Source organism: Papaver somniferum, chromosome 7, assembly GCF_003573695.1.
Source record: "Papaver somniferum cultivar HN1 chromosome 7, ASM357369v1, whole genome shotgun sequence".
NCBI classification, from domain to species: domain Eukaryota; kingdom Viridiplantae; phylum Streptophyta; class Magnoliopsida; order Ranunculales; family Papaveraceae; genus Papaver; species Papaver somniferum.
In genome coordinates this window covers 248,020,195-248,039,339 of record NC_039364.1, presented here as the reverse complement: position 1 = coordinate 248,039,339, position 19,145 = coordinate 248,020,195, and the positions used below count along the sequence as shown (strand labels likewise).

Genomic DNA, 19,145 nt, shown 5'->3' with positions numbered 1-19,145 from the left:
CCCTTCTGAATACTTGTTTGTGAGACAAGAACCCACAGCTTCCATCACTGCGCGAGATGTAAAATTCTCTGAAGCAATGAGCTCCAAGCTGTTAAACTGACGATTCTTCTCACTATCAATTATTGAACGTACTTCAGGGTCTGCCTAACTTGAGAAGGTAATCTATCCGCAGTCGTAGTACACAACTTGGGAAAAAAAGTTGAAGAACCTTTAGTAAAAAGATTGGGTTGTTGTACAGCAGCACCCATTATTGCAGCTCCACTGTATGCCTGCATCTACTTCACTTCTCCTTAAACATAACAAGGAGCACTTCCTATCAGTATGCGATATATGTACTGAAGATTCATGAACTACAAATCAACAGTATGACAACAACAGGTGACAGATCTATGAAAAATAAGAGAATCGAAAGACATATTACAGTATTTCACATAAGTACTGAAGGGTAAGACTAAAAAAGGAGCAAAAACACAGCAAAGTCAGCAATCACAGGCACTTTGACACCATTCTCAACATAAGTGATGATAATCTCAGAAGGGTTCAAGGTTCTCCAGTTTTCACAAATAAGAAATTTCAGGTCATCAATACTAGACTTAAAAGTAACCACGTGAGCAAAATGATGATGATTATAATAAATGTATGCATAGCATTAGGTATTTGGATTGGAACACTCTGCATCAGACATGTTTTGAACCTGCAAATGTCACAAAGATGTAACAGTATTAAAATACAGTATTTCACATACGTACTGATGGGTCAAACTAAAAAAAGTGAGAGATCTATGCAAGAAACAGATTCTAAGAGCAGTTTCTATGAGTATGTCATATATGTATTGCAGATTCATGAACTAAAAAATCAACTGCATGACAAAGAATAATTAAGAATCTAGGAGAAACAGCAGAATCGAAGCACGTAATACGGTATTTCACATACGTACTGATGGGTCAAACTAAAAAAAGTGAAAGATCTATGCAAGAAACAGAATCCAAGAGCATAAACAATGAGTATGTCATATATGTACTGCTGGATAATACGATCTGAAAGTGAAAACAAACCTGATTTTGAAAAGAAAACAGAAATATAATCAAATCGAACTAAAATAAGCTAAAAACTTAACAATCTAACCAAATAACTGAATAAATACGAACAAGATTCATAAAAAACAAACAGAACACAACCGATCTCCATGATCCAAAATTCAAATCTTATAATGATTCAAAAACTGTAGCAGAAACAATGAGTATGTCATATATGTACTGCTGGATAATACGATCTGAAAGTGAAAACAAAACTGATTTTGAAAAGAAAACAGAAAGATAATCAAACCGAAAGCTAAAATAAACTAAAAACTTAACAATCTAACCAAATAACTGAATAAAAACGAACAAGAATCATAAAAAAAAACAGAACACAACCTATCTCCATTAAACTGTAGCAGAAAGAAGAAAACGAAAAGATTAAGCAACATACCTGTTAAAAATCGCAGAAGAAATCTTCAGAAACCCTAATCCCAAATCCAGAAGAAGAAAGAGAGCAGAATTTTCCCAAGAATAATCGGCTGAAATTTTTTTTAGAAACTTTGAAATAGACTGCTTTAATATATGTAGGATTGGAAGGGTAGTTTAGGTATTTAGAAATTTCGCACAATTTGTCCCGCACGTGTACAGGACCTGGGCTTAAAAAATTTGGTCCATTTTCATGTTTTCTCTTAATTATGGACCTCTGATTAGTGGGCTTTAATGGGTGGACCTGCCACTAACTAAGAACACTATAATGGTACCTATTGGTAATTCCTACTTAATAATTTAGCTAACATGCTACTTGTCATGTTTTATTTTACACCACTGTAGAAATATTAAAGGCGTATCATTGTTGCAAATTATTTGTATGCTCAGTAGAAAAGGCATTGACAGTCCCAGTTTAGATCTCTGATTGTTGTAGCTTCTACTGCACCAGACTTGTCATGTGTTGCTGTAATCCAGTTCATCATGTCAACCACTGCTGTACAACCAAGGAAACACAATAGTTTTAGATTGTTTAGGTACCAGTGTTTGCGGCAACTTGAATTTGAAAATCATGGATGGCTCCCATGTCGTATTTTCTGTCCTTACAATCAAAGCCAGGATCCTCTAGCTGTAGAGAAAATGGAAGTAGGGCCACCTTTTGCCAATTCAAAATCCAAAAGCTTTGTGTTGCAAGTCTTGAAGCTTCATTGATCTCTCCTGGTATTTTTCTGAAGGCTACCTACCCTTCAACGCAGGAACTTCCGGCAGGAACGATAATTGTACTTCGGTTTCCGCTGACAGAGGCTTATGATACCTGTCAAATGGATAAGCTAATATGAGAAGCTTAAACAATTCTAAGGAATTGTAGATGTGAAATCCTATTCATGTATTAAACAGTTCTGATGCAATAATTTTCAGTACTACGATGCAAGTCAACATAAAAGAATTATATTACTCAGGGTAAGGAGACCTTCCAAATCTAAAGTGTCAAAAGAAAAAGAAGAATTTTTTTTTGACAATCTTAACTGCATTCATGAGTTTATAAAAGAACTTTGTTGAGGTGACAAAACTGCAAAAAAGTTGACTGGTTCTGGAGATTCCACATAAAAATAACAGATGTACAACGACGCTTTAGGAGCCAAGCCATATGTTTGGAGATCATGATCTCAACATGAAATCAAATTCCCTGACTTTCACTTCTCAGGAATGTCATTGATTGCTGGGTGTAAGAGTATGAACTACGAAAAGTCATAATTATCCACCATCAAGCTTATGCGTTTCTTACTCTTTTGCTACATATATGTATTTCACCCTAACATACTCTTCAAGACCTACTTTAGGTCCTACTTAATTTCCCTTTGGCATATACTTCAATCCCAGACTTGCTATCCCATGCTATAAAGCTGGTTCCCCACTTCATACCATGTACTGGACCCTCACCCAAGTGTAAAACTAATTGCGAAAAACCCATTCTTTTAATGATCATCTTATCAATTTTTTCAAACTTAAAATGTTGATCTGCATTAAAGTGGCATCCCCAGATTCAGACTGACCTGGTCATGGTACCTAGTCATTTCTTTGCGTTAATAAGTAACTGACCCGCTAACCACCAGCTACAAATATCCATTTGCAATATTAGAGAAGCTCAGGGATGATGGGTTAACTTATAGTTATACAGATATGTTTATGATCATGAAGATAATCACGTACGTAGCAAAGACATGTATACTTATAATTTATACAAAGGCAACCCAAGGCTGTCTATATTTCAAGTTTTCAACTGCAGAAAAATGCAGATTAATTAACTAACAACGATACCAATGAACTTTCTTGCCAGCCACGGTTGGCATAGTGCATACAACCATTTCACAGTACCTTGTACATTATCTATAAAAGGAGCACCGGCTGAACCAACCCAATGCACAGTGCATACCCCTTCTAAAGAAGCTTAAGATGGCTCTCTCAAACGCTCCATCAGTTTGTCCATCTAATCTCACCCCATAGTCCTTGTAGTTGAGGAGCAATCGTGTAAATTGATATCTACTGATAACATAGAGCTATGTCCATGAACGATAATTCAACAAAAGTAACCACACTCAATTAAGAAGGCAAAGGTTTTCAGAATATCGAACTATATAATAAATGAAAAACTCATGCCCGGAACCCAATTAAAAAAATAACAAACTGCACTTCTAACATAATTCAAGAGTTCAGATATCTTTGCTAGCAGTATAAAGTATAAACCTTTCCAAATTATTTTTAATTCTACAGTGCACAATCAATCACTTCATAATATTATGTTACATCTCTATAATAAGATCTAGCATGAGAGTCAAACAAACAAACAAATGAAATATGAGGGTTAGACAAACAAAAACAACATCTACACAGATTACACTAACACGGACTACACACACACACGATGAGGGCTGAGGGCTAAGAACAGACACAAAGAAAAACATCATTTGAAGAAACAATCACTATTTGTACCTTATGTGTATTGACTTCATCTCCATCTTTTGCAAACTACAGCCAGGAATCAACCATCAATCTCTACAAAATTTAAAAAACACGTCGAACAGTGAAGTTGTTTACTGGAGTAGATGGTAGCTCTTTTATCATTACACCAACCGAAATCTGCACCAATACATCCAAATATAAAGAAACTCAGATCGAAGACGATGAAAAACCCCAAACCCAAAATTGATTGGAAAATCAGTGAAGATGAGAAAAAGCCCTTAAAACCCAATGATGAAACTAAAAGAAACAAAAATTTAAGAAAATCAACAAAGAAAAAACTTCAAAAATGAAACTTACAGAGTTTGGATGACAAACCAGGTTTATACAGTCGAACATATATATAGAGGGATTGATAAGCAACGGAAAGAACAAATTAGAGCTTCGATTCCCAGAAAGTGAAACGGCTGTGACATTTAAAGCCCAATTGTGATTGGTGCCATCACACCTCATGCCTAGGCGTCACGATTGATGGTGAAATAATGGAGATTTCTGGTGATATTTGATTACCATTGAATATTCCTTCGTGCGTAACGTATGGAGAGATACTTGTTTTCGGTAACTGACAATCGAAATATTGAATTCATAAAGTGCAGCAAATCACCGACGTTGGATTAGGGCGTCGAACGGGGAGGGATTTTCAGCCGGGATTTGTCTTTTCCATTCTCAGAAGAATAAGAGCCGTCGGTGGCTCAAAAAGGCACATTTAAAACCGTTGGATAGTGCAAAAATCATTTGTTACCACTTTTACAAGCGTGGTGGTAAACAAACCAAAATTAATCGTGCATTCAAATTGTACAAGTGGGCTTGCTCTATTGAGAAGACCGGATATACATGCATAATATCGTATATCTTCGTTGTCTGGTAATAGTACTATTTTGCCTAGTGGGGGTCATAATTTCTAATTGGGGTCATGGAATTTTGTTTGCCCTCCAAATTTTTTAAGGGTGTAAAAATCGGAAAATGAATATATTATTTTATCGTTGATTAATATTTTTTCTTTCAAGTAACGACCCGCATTAACGACCCTTCACCGACATTAACGACAGTTTAGGGTCGTCATATACATCATGATCAAAACAATAATGACTCTAAACTGTCGTACACTAACGATTCTTTTTAGAGATTAACGACAGTCTATAACGACATTTCTAAAACATTAACGACTGTTTAAGTCGTCAAATGCGTAACCAAAACAGTAACGACCCTTCCAAAGGGTCGTCAGGAAATTGATCATTTTTATGACGACCCAAAACTGTTGTACATTTCCGCCATTAATGAATCTTCGACAGTTTAGAGTCGTCACTTAAACAGTCTAAACATTAACGACTGTTGAGGGTCGTCAATGAAAAATTTTAATACCTTGACGATTTTTCATACTATCTGGCCAAAAGAAAAGAAAAAAAAAGTTAGACTAAAAATTGCAGACAAAAAATCTGGAAAAAAAATAATTAAACTCTAATTAAGTAAGATTATCACTAATTAATTAAGATTATCACTAATTAATTAAATTTTAACACTAATCATTTAGGAGCATTTTAGCCATTTAAAAAATATTTTTATAAGGGATGATCCAAATTAGGTTCTGGTGACCTTTTTTGTCCTCTAATGGCGCCCAATTAATTCCGATGGCCCCCAATTAAACTAGGCTATTTTGGGTATAAAAAGATGAGAGATTCTAGTTAATATGTTTGCGCACTTTTTGGCCCAATAAATTGACAAGCAAACCTAACCTTTCAGTGTTGTCTTAGCTCCAAAGGTAGAGCAGGTGGTTTATTGCCATTTAGGTGTGGGTTCGAACCCCACAGACGACATTTTAATTTACGGAATTCTAAATTCTTATCATCCTTATGCTCATGCTTTCTGTTAATGTGAAAAACTACGTGAAAAAAAACGTTTATGCATATTTGATTTGGTTTTGAACTGATTATTATGTGCATGTCATTTCATGTGAATAATTCTTTTTTCAACTATATTTTGGTGAAAAGTTATGTTTTCATCCTTAATATGCCCATCCTATCGGTGAAAAAGTTCCATTTCACTAAAAATATTTTTTGGGAAAATTTCATTTTTCACACATATTTTCAGTGAGATTTTGTGTTTTCGCTTATTTTATCACTGAAGTTTTTGTTTCCCTATTAAGGATTCTCGGGAGAATTTCAATTTTCACGGCGCCTTAAGCGAATATTTGTATTTTCACACAAAATTTCTGGAAAGTTTTATTTTTCGCTTAAAAATTCCATTTATCACCTTTGATTAAGTTAGTTATTTTAGGAATACGTTTAAACTTGATTTAAACCCTAAAATGTTAATATTAGTTGCCATGAGAATTTTTAGGAGTTAATTAAGTGAGTTACTGTACGAAGAGTCAAAGGAGGCGTAATAAGAGGTGGAGTTATTTTAGGGACTGCCTTTAAGAGTCAGAGGTAAAGGAAGCGTAATAAAAGGTGGAGTTATTTTAGGGATTGCATTTAAAAGTTCTTTTTATAATAAGAGGTGATAATACTCGACTACTAACATCTCTCCATGGTTAGGGATACATTAATGGAACATAATAAGAATTGTATGGTACTAATTAAGACAGGTCACGTGTATACAAAGGGTGTAAATAAAATAAGCAGTAAGTAAGAAAGTTGGATTTTCATTCCTTCTCTCTATTTCATTCCATCCAGTAAGCTCGGTGTACGGCTATTTATAGCCTAAGAATAACATAGCTGAATGAAACCTTAAATAGCCACGTAGGGCAATAGGTGGCTGCTTAAGGATAATAATCTTAAGTGTTACTTAAGAAAACAGTAATCCTTATCTAAGTGATATTTTCTTCACCGAAAATAAGTCCAGTTTTACTGGCCTGGATCCTTCTGGAAATGGAAATGGTGAGCCACCCATTTAACACATGTTTACACACCCATTTAACACATGTTTACACAACACTCCCCCTTGGACCACCATTTCTAAGGACGTTGCCTCGTTAACGTTTTGCTGTTAAAACCCAATGGGACAAAATCCGAGCAAATCCGTTACCGTCGCCGAAATCGTATCAGGAAAACCATTTAGGAAAAACCTGAACTTGGAGTGAGATTGGTCACCATCATGAAATGCTTCCTCTGTCGAAGTTGCGTCAGGAAAACCATTTAGGACAAAACCTGAGCTTAGAATGAGGGTGGTCGCCGCCACAAAATATTTTCTTTGACAAAACTGCATCAGGAAAACCACTTGGGACAAAACCTGGATGCCCGCACCAGGAAAACCACTTGGGACAAAACCTGAGTGCCCAAAGTTCATAATAATGCTGACGTCAATGCTAATGTTTCCTCGTTAAAAACCTCGTCTGGAAAACCACGTGGGACAAAACCAGACCAAAGGAAAGAGTACAACGGACGTCGCCCAATGACAGTGCTGGATACGCATATGCTGCCTCGTTAAAACCTTGACAAGAAAAACCCCTCGGGACAAAACCTTGATAAAGGAAAAATAGTACAGCGCGTTTAAGCTCAGCCAAAGATTCTACGAGTTTACTCCACCTGAAGCATGACTTCTTAAAGCGGTTGGTGGTGTGGACATTTTACAGCCTTTTAGAAAAAATGCTTTACTAAGTTCAGTTTATGGAGGATTGACTGCCAGATTTTGCGCCGGGTGAACAATCGCCATTGTACACCTCGCATTTAAATCCTCCGCCCATTGCACACCAAATTCAGTTTTCCGCTTTAACTTCAGGCATAACAATGAAAGGCCTTTTGTAAACTCATAAATACCGTAGAATCAATTTCAGCCTCTAAAAGTGTAACCTGCAAAACAATAGTTAGAACACAACAAGATAATGCATGTGTTATATTCGTATATGGTACTTCTCGACCATAAAGTATTATTTCTACGTACGTATTAGATAGATCGATCACTTCCCATTTTTGGGAATCACATAGTAATGGTGTAAATTTTAGTAGCACAATAAGTATTACCAGTATCAAAAGTTAGATACTCTAGTCTGTGCTAGCATATTCTCGAATTTCTGGTCGAGAAATATTTCAATTTCGACGAGATCTCAAAATTTAGTTCAAGCGTGGATTTTAGCGCTATTAAGTGCTCGTTAAGAGGCCAAGGATGATATCATCAACTTATCTGGAATTTAGTCATTCTTCAACAACTCTAAAAAAAACAAAGGATTGTTCACAAAATTCTCCACTTCTAACTGGTGATTATGACTTGATTTCAAGCCTGACATAATTCAAAAAGTCAGGTGGCTGCCTGAGTTGGAAACTCGAATCCTTCAGGGATTCATTACATTCACTAGTCATAACAAGATGCAATATGAGTCCTTCATGGACTACCACGCTAAGGTACATCTATATTAGGAGAATGTTGTTCGTTTTACAGAGTCAATCCTGGGGGGTTCAGCAGGAAAAACCCTTAAATCGCACCTTAAGAGATTATATTACTCTCTCTGCGCTTTATCTCAAACACCAACCTGTAATATTCATGCCTCACAATTTTACGGTGTGAGTCGGATCCGATCTTTTGCGCTTTTTGGAGAGATTCCATCCTCTACCTTATTTTGAGGGGAATAGACTATATGCCTACCAATCAGGATGTCGATGTTCCTCTGCAGAGGGGTACATAACCACCATTGTAAATATATAATCGACAATTATATAGATCCCACACATTTCTCTAATGCATGCATACTTAACAAAAGTTTCACAGACTGGTACCAGCGCCACTTCAAGGGCATTATCATCCCCTCATCTTTAATGAGGTATATACTTAGAGAGTGTGGATCATATTCCGATTGTGTCCACGAGCACTATCTGTAGTATCTTCAAGAGCACTACATATTATAAGGGTGATTGGGATCTATTTTACAAGGCATATATGAGGAAGTCATTTGTGCCTCAAACGTGTCTTAACACACGACTTGGTCACTGCGAGATGCATGATTTACATGTTGTGACAACTTCTTGTGTATGCATTCTCAAGCAAGTGACGAACAATAATTTCCCGGAGCTACTGCAGTTATTTATTTTAACCACGAGTAATCTCCAACACCTCAATTACATCCAATATCTTGGTGTGAGAAAAACAAATGAGGTGTTTCACGCCAATTTTTGTGGCAGCCGAACTTTCTTTGATCAGGATAAGGCTTAATCAGATAACCTATTTGATTGTCGACATCTCTTACTGCAACCTTTAGGTGATGCATGTCATATTCATGGCTTCAAAGGAAAGCCTTTAAATTTGTCGACATAATACGTGCCATCTTCAAACGGCAGTTTTTCTCCCCCTCATTAAGGCGGGTGAACCTTTTTAGGTTATCAACATAATTCGCACCATCCTCTTGTGGTGACTTTTCTCCCCCTGATTAATGTGGAAGAACCTTGAAGGTTATCAACCTTGGTCACGCCAACTTCTTGTGGCGGGTTGCCATGCCAACTTCTGGTGGCATCTTAGTCTTCCTGATCATGGCGGAAACATTACTATCTCATTTCTGGAAACTTCTGGTTCCATAATTGTCTATTTTCAAAGGCAATTCTGCTCATGATAGTTTTTGGGTGTTAATTAAACCACACAATAAGTATCCCAAAAACATCTGCAGGCTCGACAAGAGATGAGACATTTCACGCCGTTCCTTTTTAGCGGCTTACTTCCTCCCCCTAACCGGGAGTACACTCTCATCTTCAATAAGACATTACCAACATATGGTTTTAAATTTCTTATGAATCGAACCCAACATATATAGCTAGGTGACGCTATGGACAAACACGTAAATTGTAAGGTTGCTTCGCAAGACATAATTGATGGTAAATAGTTGGTCGAGCAATAAACTAAAGATGCTTAAGCAAAGAACTCAACTGGACCATGTCGAGTGCGCACATGTGCTAACTATATGCTCGATATAATACCAACTGAAGGCAAAGCATCAAAAGCCTATAAATTTACCACCAAAATAAATGGACTTAGCTGGAAAGTCCAAAAATGGATACGCAACCTCAAGATTTGCACAAACAGTTGGGCAAAATCTAACATCACGCGTTAATATAACAAGAGACCATTTAGTAGATGTGTCTATCAATACATTAAAGTACTGAAATAATTGTCCATATTGCAGGGTGAATAAGTTCTGCAATTTCCACCTTGAATCCTTTCTAGGAGTTAATGTTGGTGATTCAGTAATGGGTTACCATAATGTTAATGTTAATGCAATTTAACAACTAATTGTCTCAGGGACCAATAACACAATTTACATCCTTATCTAATAGAAGCTTCAGGTTCTGTAAAGGATGTCCATGAGCATTTTGAATCGTCTACTCATCTTGGTAGAACTTTGGTGTCCATACTGATCATGCCTGAGCATGAATAATTCAAGGGTCATTAAACTTCTGGCTAATGACAACGTGGAATTCGACTGTTCTAATTCTCTTATGGCACACCCCATAAAAGAAAGCCTTACGTTTCTTTACGATGTGCTTCTGGCACAAAAACAAATGAAGTAACAAAATACTCCATAAAAATGCTCGTTTGTCGTTTCAAGGTGGTAACGCCAAATATTCTCAAAAACTCAACAGATTCTTCAGGAATCCGGAATATTATAAGGCGTTAATAAAGATGACTGTTGTACCACCAAAATGATACACGCTCTTCCGGAGCCATCTATCATATTATTTGAACCCGAAATGGCATTTCACATTTCCCAAAACCTCTACAAGGTTACAGAAATGGTTCGAAAAATTTGTGTTTGTTGTTCCCTTGTTTAGAGACAAATATCTCTATCGTCTATTTAAAATGGATAGATTATTTCAGGAATCCATATCCGATGTCATAATTGGACGAGAGACATACATTAATAAGTCATTAACAATATCATTACGTAACCATGGGCTACTTCGGGAACCCAAAGACCACTTCTGGAGTCTAATATGATTTTTACAGGAAACCACAAATTACATGTTGGACTGCTTCTGGAGTCGGCAACATCTCATGGATTTCTTTTGGAATCCATTACTTACAAAAAATAAGCAACGAAAACAAACAAAACTTAAAACAAAGGATAAACATCAAAACACATATGGTACTAATACAATAACAATAAATCTCCAACTTCGTCACCTTCAGAGTCAACGAAATATTAATTTACAAGTGTACAAATGGATACACTCTTTTATAGAAAAGTTTCCTACTTGGTCACTTCAGGGACCGCAAATAGGAACGGCTAGCACTTTTATAACTGGTCACTTCTAGGACCGAACGGCTAGCGGACCGTGCCTTTTGCATCCATACTATGCTAGACGAAATTCCAGCTTCTGGTGGAATTGTTTCAAAATCTCTGGAGATTATTTAGAGCAAGAGAAATTAAATTTATGTTATCCTCTAGGGATACATCAATTTCTCGCTTCGCCGGTATTAAAAACCGCAAGTACCATAACAAAAATAATATAGCGAAAAATTATTAAAGTTTACGGAGTCGCGGTTCTCACCTTCCCGCACTTATCCAAAAACATTCGTACGAGTCTGCAATATTTGTAGAACAAGTTGCCTCCATTAATAGTGTTACTACCCCCGACAGCTTGGCATAAACATCGTCGAACACTGGTTTATTAATTGGGCGGCATCGAGCTATTCGTGCTGATAACGTTTTATAATAAGAGGTGATAATACTCGACTACTAACATCTCTCCATGGTTAGGGATACATAAATGGAACATAATAAGAATTGTATGGTACTAATTAAGACAGGTCACGTGTATACAAAGGGTGTAAATAAAATAAGCAGTAAGTAAGAAAGTTGGATTTTCATTCCTTCTCTCTTCATTTCATTCCATCCAGTAAGCTCGGTGTACGGCTATTTATAGCCTAAGAATAACATAGTTGAATGAAACCTTAAATAGCCACGTAGGGCAATAGGTGGCAGCTTAAGGATAATAATCTTAAGTGTTAAGAAAACAGTAATCTTTATCTAAGTGATATTTTCTTCACCGAAAATATGTCCAGTTTTACTGGCCTGGATCGTTCTGGAAATGGAAATGGTGGGCCACCCATTTAACACATATTTACACACCCATTTAACACATGTTTACGCAACAAGTTCACGTTTTTTTTATAGTTAGTTTCTTTTTAAAACCGAATTATTAACATCTTAGGTGAAAGGTACTCATATATAGGATCTTATTGGTGGGTTTTGTGTATAAAAAAAAAAATTGGGCTAGATAAAAAGTTCCCCTTTGTATTTTGCTCTTTTGGTTATAAGGGTACGTTGGCATTCCACGTCACCCACCATATGATGTCGTTTTCTATGCTTTCTCTGATCATCCACTTGTCACAATTAAAGCCAAGAACAACCAAGATATCCCAATTCCACTGGTGGTTAAGAATCGAGTCAAATACCAACCAAGACAGTAATGAGTACCCAAAGTACCCTTGACTTTTCATGTAAAAGAAAATCGAAAATGAGTTCATGTAATTTCATGCATGTTCCCGAGAACCATGGTAGCAAATTCACAGTACATAGACTTTTTGACCATCTGCAATATGCTAGCTAGACAACTAGTTAAGAACTTAAGAGAGGCTTTTCTATACAAATGACCAACAAAATTTAAATCATTAAATCGAGGTTCTTTTCTGCTTGGCATAAATAGACGGCTAGCAAAGCTCAAAACCATCTTTACCTATCCTAGTAAATGTCTGGACTATAAGAATATTTTTGTATGACTAAAAATATTTCCTTGGGCCCATGTAATAATCTTGGTGATCTAGATTATTGCTATACTTATGTTCGGTTTAATTTATGGGATTATTATTCCTAATATCTCTTCTTCGATGAACGGTCGAGAATTAATGTCAGTATTAAACTCTAAGAACTTGGTCCTCCTTCTATCTATAAAAGGAACACAATATCCATCACTATTGGGTTGGAGAATTTACAATTCATAACATAAGAGGTGAAGAAGGAGAAACCAAAACTTCCACAAGGTATTATGGTTAATAGAAAGATGATCGGTGATGTACTCTGGATTAGCGTTATAAGTTATTTCTCCTAAACTAATCTTTACATATTTATTCGGTGATTATCATGAAGTTCACGATCTTATAATTAACAATTTATAAAAATTAAAACTTATAATTGACATCTAGAGTTTGTGTTTAGAACTCATGATCGTCCATTGATAATATACAATGACTTGTTATTTTTTATTTGCGACTACATTTACATCCAATTCTATATATTTTAGGGTCAAGATGTTGTTATGATTTTAGGTTCTTGAAACTTAAATCCAAATTAAATATGCAGAGAAAGTATGCATCTGTATTAAGGTTTAGGATTTGTCTTCCCTAAATTTGGAAGGCAAAAGGTCACAGGGCGGGCCTGTACATTTAAGTTCGATAATGTTTTACCCATAATGGATATGTGAGCTAATAATGGCAATAACTGATATAAAAATCTTAAAAGTTAATATGGTCCCTTGATCTTTCCATTTTAATTGGCATATATAACAATTAATAGGTATGGGACCTCATAGTATTTTTTTAAATTTCCTTATTAAACCTTTATGCTAGTGTATGTTTGCAAATGACGTGCCTCTTCGTGTGCCATTATGTAAAGGCACGTATTACTGCCATAATGAAAGGCATGTATATGTTTGGTTGTGTGCTTAAATGAAAGGCTAGTGCCATAATGAAAGGCATGCATTGCTGGTTTAAGAAAATGGGCTTATGAAACTGTTTTTTGTGGTGTGCTTAAAGATTTTGGCCCTTGGCTTAGATGGTTTGGTTTGCTTGTTTAATTTTATTCTGGCTAATTAAAAGTTATTTTTTTGTCATCATGGGACTTTGATTGAATGGGCTTGGAACTGACCTGGTTATTAAGATTTTTCTTGGTCCAAACTTAATCTAACTTTACATTCATAATTTTTATGGAACCAAATAATAAATAGGACTGGTCTGTAGTAAAAGAAACTAATTTCTATAATTTTGTTAAGAGCTTGTATAGTGGTTTTTATCTAAAGAAATACGATCCAACTGATATGCTTCCGCTTTATCGAAAACTAATGCACAATCACAAACGATTTCTTATCCAGAATTCATTGTAAAATTTTATGATTATAACCATTTTTGACACTATTAAAATTGAGTGTGCATTCCGATATGGTTTATGTGTACGTGCATTATGGTAGGACTTTTCTCCCAATGTTGATGATAATTTCAATTGTACGTATAAAATTATTGTGCTTAAGATTCTTAGGTCATAATTCTTTAGTTATCACCATAGTGATACTAGAGTGTTTTATCTTAACAATAATAATAATTTTATTGTAAGCATGAATGCGCCAAGCCGTAAAGGCAAGGTTTAGTATATTATGGCATTATTGTTGAGTTGTTCGGCAATCACCACAGTGATATCAAATAATTTTTCCGGTCATAAATTGTTATAATGTCAAGTGCTTATAATATTGTTTTGCTTAAATGTATTAGAACAACAATTACCCACAGGTAATTTGAGTTCACATGTTTAAGAAAATATTGAAGGATATGATCTTTATTTGATCATACATTATGGACCTGAATCACTTTATGTTTTGATGAGTGTCTACTGATTTGAGTGTCAATTTTGACTACATTTACTAGGCATAAAGATAGTGATCATGATTAAGTTAATGTTGCATAAATTTTCATAATTTTGTATAAAATGCATAAAAGAAAATTTACTTAAATTTAAATCGTTATCGACTTGAGTAACCCATTACCGTATTTTCATGAATTTTTTTAATGTGTGTTTAATATCCAAATTTATTGCATCCTCTAAGGAAACTAAGGTTTTGTTTTTGGATACGTTCTCAAATATTTGTGAAAATGACATTCATTGCCTATTCTAAAACATCCTTCATTTTTATCCATACTATAACCCTTATTTAACATGATCATTAAGCTTATATCAAATTTAAATTAGCGAGCATCAAAGAATTTTCTTCAATGAAATTTCATTATTGAATTATACTTATAGACTTGCTTAATGCTCGATTTTGGTTTATGAAAGGTTCATCACGTTTGGATATTTATTTATTTTAATTAAAGGGTGTTGGACATTTTCACAAAATATATATATGACATGCTTTGAATAAATGCTTATGATTAATGTTTCAGGGTTACTCACAATTGTTTATAATCGACTAATTTTATGATCAGATCAAGGATGTCCATATCATTGATTAGGACCATGCAATGTCACAAGAAAAGCTAGTGTGACATTTGCAATTGTACATATTTGCTGGATTGTTTAGTTATCACCACAGTGATTCTAAATTCTTATCTTGTAAGTATTATATATTTTGAGTCCTTTTAGTTTGACTTAACGATTAGAACAATGCTGCTCACAAGTAGTTTTGGTTCACACGTTTAAACAAGCATTAAGTTTATCTAAATGTTTCATATACATGTAAAATAATACCTACCCACAGGTGACTATTAATCCGATGTATTAGGTAGGACATTAGAATTATTTGAGTTTGTCAATACATGATAGGACGAGATTCTCCCACGGGTGATTCTAGTTGTGGTATTAAACAAACATAATGTTGTGTGTATGAGAAGGTAAAATATGTACTAATGTTTTTCATGTCTCACATTGTTCCTTGATAAGGTTTTACCCACAGGAGAATCTTATTGAAGGTATGAAACTATTGTAAGCTTAATTGTCATTTATCTCTATTATAAATTTCATCTTTTGTTCTTATTAATTGTTGATTATGATTATTTTGTAGACTTTTAATGGTCCAATTTTTGGAAGATAAAATTGTTTATCACCTGATGATTTTTCGCGTTACCGTGTAAATCTATCGATTGCATTATGAATCTCAATCCATGGATGTTTTATCGAACATTCATTATTGAAATTGAGAGGCAATTATAGATAAAGTGAAAATCATAAATTCTGACAAAGGTGTTGAATATTGTGAAAGGTATGACAAAACTGGATAATATCCTAAATCTTTTGCATAGTATCTTCAAAAGTTTGGAATACACAAGGCCAACTTATCCTTGGCATAATGGTGTATTTCAAAAGGCTAAATCATATGAAAATGGTTAGAAGCATGATGAGTCATGCATAATGGCTATACATTTGTGAATGTTTGTTATTTCTGCAACTGTGTATCTTAAATAGATTTCCAGTAAAGCAGTTTGAAAGACACACTTTGGACTAGAAAGGCTGGAAACCTAGTTTAAATCACCTTTAAGTTATGGTTGTTCAGTTGGAGGTGAGGGCTTACATTCCTAAGAATGGAAATTGGATTTGAAAACCATTACTGGTTCGTTGGTTTTCCTAAATAATCCAAATGGTGTTCATTATTGTTCTAACCGTAGTATGAGATTTATTGAAATCGAAAATATAAATTCATTAATGATGGCATAATCAGTGGGAGTACGTGGATATATTTGTTCAAGAAGTCATGATAATGATCCCTTTATTTAAGATTTTTACAGATATGTGAATCTTGTCATCATCAGAATGTTAGATAATGAAAGATCACAAATTACTGATCCAATACTCCATAATATAACTACTGCCAATAAAGAATTTTTTTGATAACAACATGAACCAGCATTAAGAAGGTCTCAACAGAGATTGAAAGAAAGTTATTCATGTTGTTTCAGTGATTTTCTTCCAAGAATTTATTACATTTTTATATGGAATGGAAAAGACTCGGTTTTAGGTTCACAAATATTATGTGTAATAATTTTGATTAATGGATTGATGCTATGTGAGTAAAAATCATTGGTTGAAAGTCAAGTCTCGGATATTATTTAATTGCTTGAAAGACACAAATCAATTGTATGAAAGTGGGTCTTTCTGACCTAATACGACTATAATAGCAATTTTAAACGGTATAAAGCGATACTTATTGCCAAAGATTTTACTTTGAAACGATGCATTGATTATAAATAAGTTTTTCTCTCGTGTCAAGAAAGACTTATTCAGAACTATCATAGTATTATTAGTAGCTCATTATGACATAAGAGTTGCATTAATTAAATGTGAAAATAGCCTTTATTAATGATAAATTTTAGTTTACAAATTTTAGAAATCAAAGTATGAAATTTAAGCAGCCTCCATAATGGTATATGAAATTCAACAAAACTATAAACGTTACAAGTTTTGGATGAAATTATTACATATTTATGCATATACCGCAAGATCAGTGGGAGAAATTCATACTCTTGGTCTTGTATGTTAAGACATACTACCTACGAGTAATGATCTTGACTTTATGCATATCTCTATATTTTTTGAAATAAAGGATATCAATGAAGCTTACCATGTGACAGTAATATCATATGAATTATTAAAGCTCTCATATAAGGCATATATTGAATATTCAAGGAATTTTGAGATTAATAGCATATTTAACATATTTTATTTCATGTTGGATAGAAGATATCAATTTAATCTTCATTAGGTCTTAATTCTGATATGAAACTTATAACAAGTTGTTGATATGTTAATTAAATGCCTAAAGAATCGAAGAACAAATTACGGGAAAGATATTAAGAATATTGAGATACTAATCTTGAATTATGTCTTACAGTTAGTTCGCCAACCCAATTAGAGTTGATTGGATTATTATTCTTCAGTTTTCGTGGATATGCGGATTCTATAAAGGTAGAATCCATTAATACTAGTCCCATAATTGAGTTTAAATATTTATGATTGCGAAACTTAGAGAATTAAGGTTTGTCTCTACATTGCTGAAATTTATCGTCTTAGCTTTGCAGCATCAAAGCACGATATGATACAAAAAGAACAAAACACATGAACCTTGAGTATATATGCGTGAATTAAGCAATTCAGAAACAATAGTTGTTCATGTATCACTTAAGCACAGTTGCATTTCGGAGATGCACTTAATGACAATTACCTTTTAAAACCTCTTAAGAAAAGATTAAAATCTTAGGTCTGTGGGAGTAATTGATTACTGAATCAGCTAATTTATCTGCTTCATTCTGAACACTTATTGAGCTCTTATTAATGTCATTCTGAATTATTTTTGTATCCATGTTTAGTATACATTTATGTGAATGGATGAATGTTAACAGAAATTGTCTTTTTTTTGAAGACATCAGTGGACCATTATGATATCCCAATTTAAGGCCTAGTTAAGTAAGTTATTTATGTTGTGGTACATGGAAGGGAACAGGTTGATAACAGGATAATGTGAAACCGCCATGACCCGCATGAGTAGTTTGCTTGATCAAGGTATTATAATTAACTATTAAATTTTGTTTAGCAATTATGCGCACTTATGTTTTCTATGATTAACCATTAAATCAATTATCACATGGACCAGTGGGAGAATGTAAGAATATTTTTGTATGACTAAAAATATTTCCTTGGGCCCATGTAATAATCTTGGTGATCTAGATTATTGCTATACTTATGTTCGGTTTACTTTATGGGACTATTATTCCTAATATCTCTTCTTTGATGGACGGTCGAGATTTAATGTCAGTATTAAACCCTGGGAACTTGGTCCTCCTTCTACCTATAAAAGAAACACAATATCCGTCACTATTGGGTTCGAGAATTTACAATTCATAACATAAGAGGTGAAGAAGGAGAAACCAAGACCTCCACAAGATATTCCGGTTAATAGAAAGATGATCGGTGATGTACTCTGGATTAGCGTTATAAGGTATTTCTCCTAAACTAATCTTTGCATATTTATTCGGTGATTATCAGAAGTTCACGATATTATAATTAACAATCTATAAAAATTAAAACTTATATGGACTCCTTGACCAATAACCAAAGTAGTACTATATGCTGCACCAAATTTTTCACAAGTAATTTGAGTTAGAAATTTGCAAACACCACCAAAATGAAAAATAATCTCCACTTGGTAGTTATGGCAAAACAGAAGTAAATGGAAAAATCAAGGGCGTTTAAATTAAAACAGTGATTCAAGAAAACAAAATTAGGATGGAGAAATAAAATTAATTGAAAATACTACCAAGACCGCCGGATGTTACCAATCATAAATCACCACGTGGGGTTGTTTGGATAATTACATACCTGTTGTGATATAACATCATGAAGACTATTTACGGGTTTAGTAGATATATATACGGTTTTGAACCCGA

The 19,145-nt window shown here is 34.4% G+C and overlaps 1 long non-coding RNA gene across 3 annotated transcripts; it reads right to left on the bottom strand.

Annotated features, from left to right (window-relative positions):
* Positions 1-1,675: 1,675 nt before the first annotated feature.
* On the bottom strand, positions 1,676-4,555 carry LOC113300076. Of its 3 annotated transcripts, XR_003335398.1 has the most exons (4): positions 4,323-4,555; positions 3,996-4,142; positions 2,112-2,319; positions 1,676-2,001 (listed from the first exon to the last, which is right to left on the bottom strand). It is a non-coding gene; the product is annotated as an uncharacterized LOC113300076 (long non-coding RNA). The 3 variants fall into 3 exon arrangements; XR_003335397.1 differs by having other exon boundaries at positions 1,676-2,319; XR_003335399.1 differs by having other exon boundaries at positions 1,676-2,319; positions 4,341-4,555.
* Positions 4,556-19,145: the final 14,590 nt, after the last annotated feature.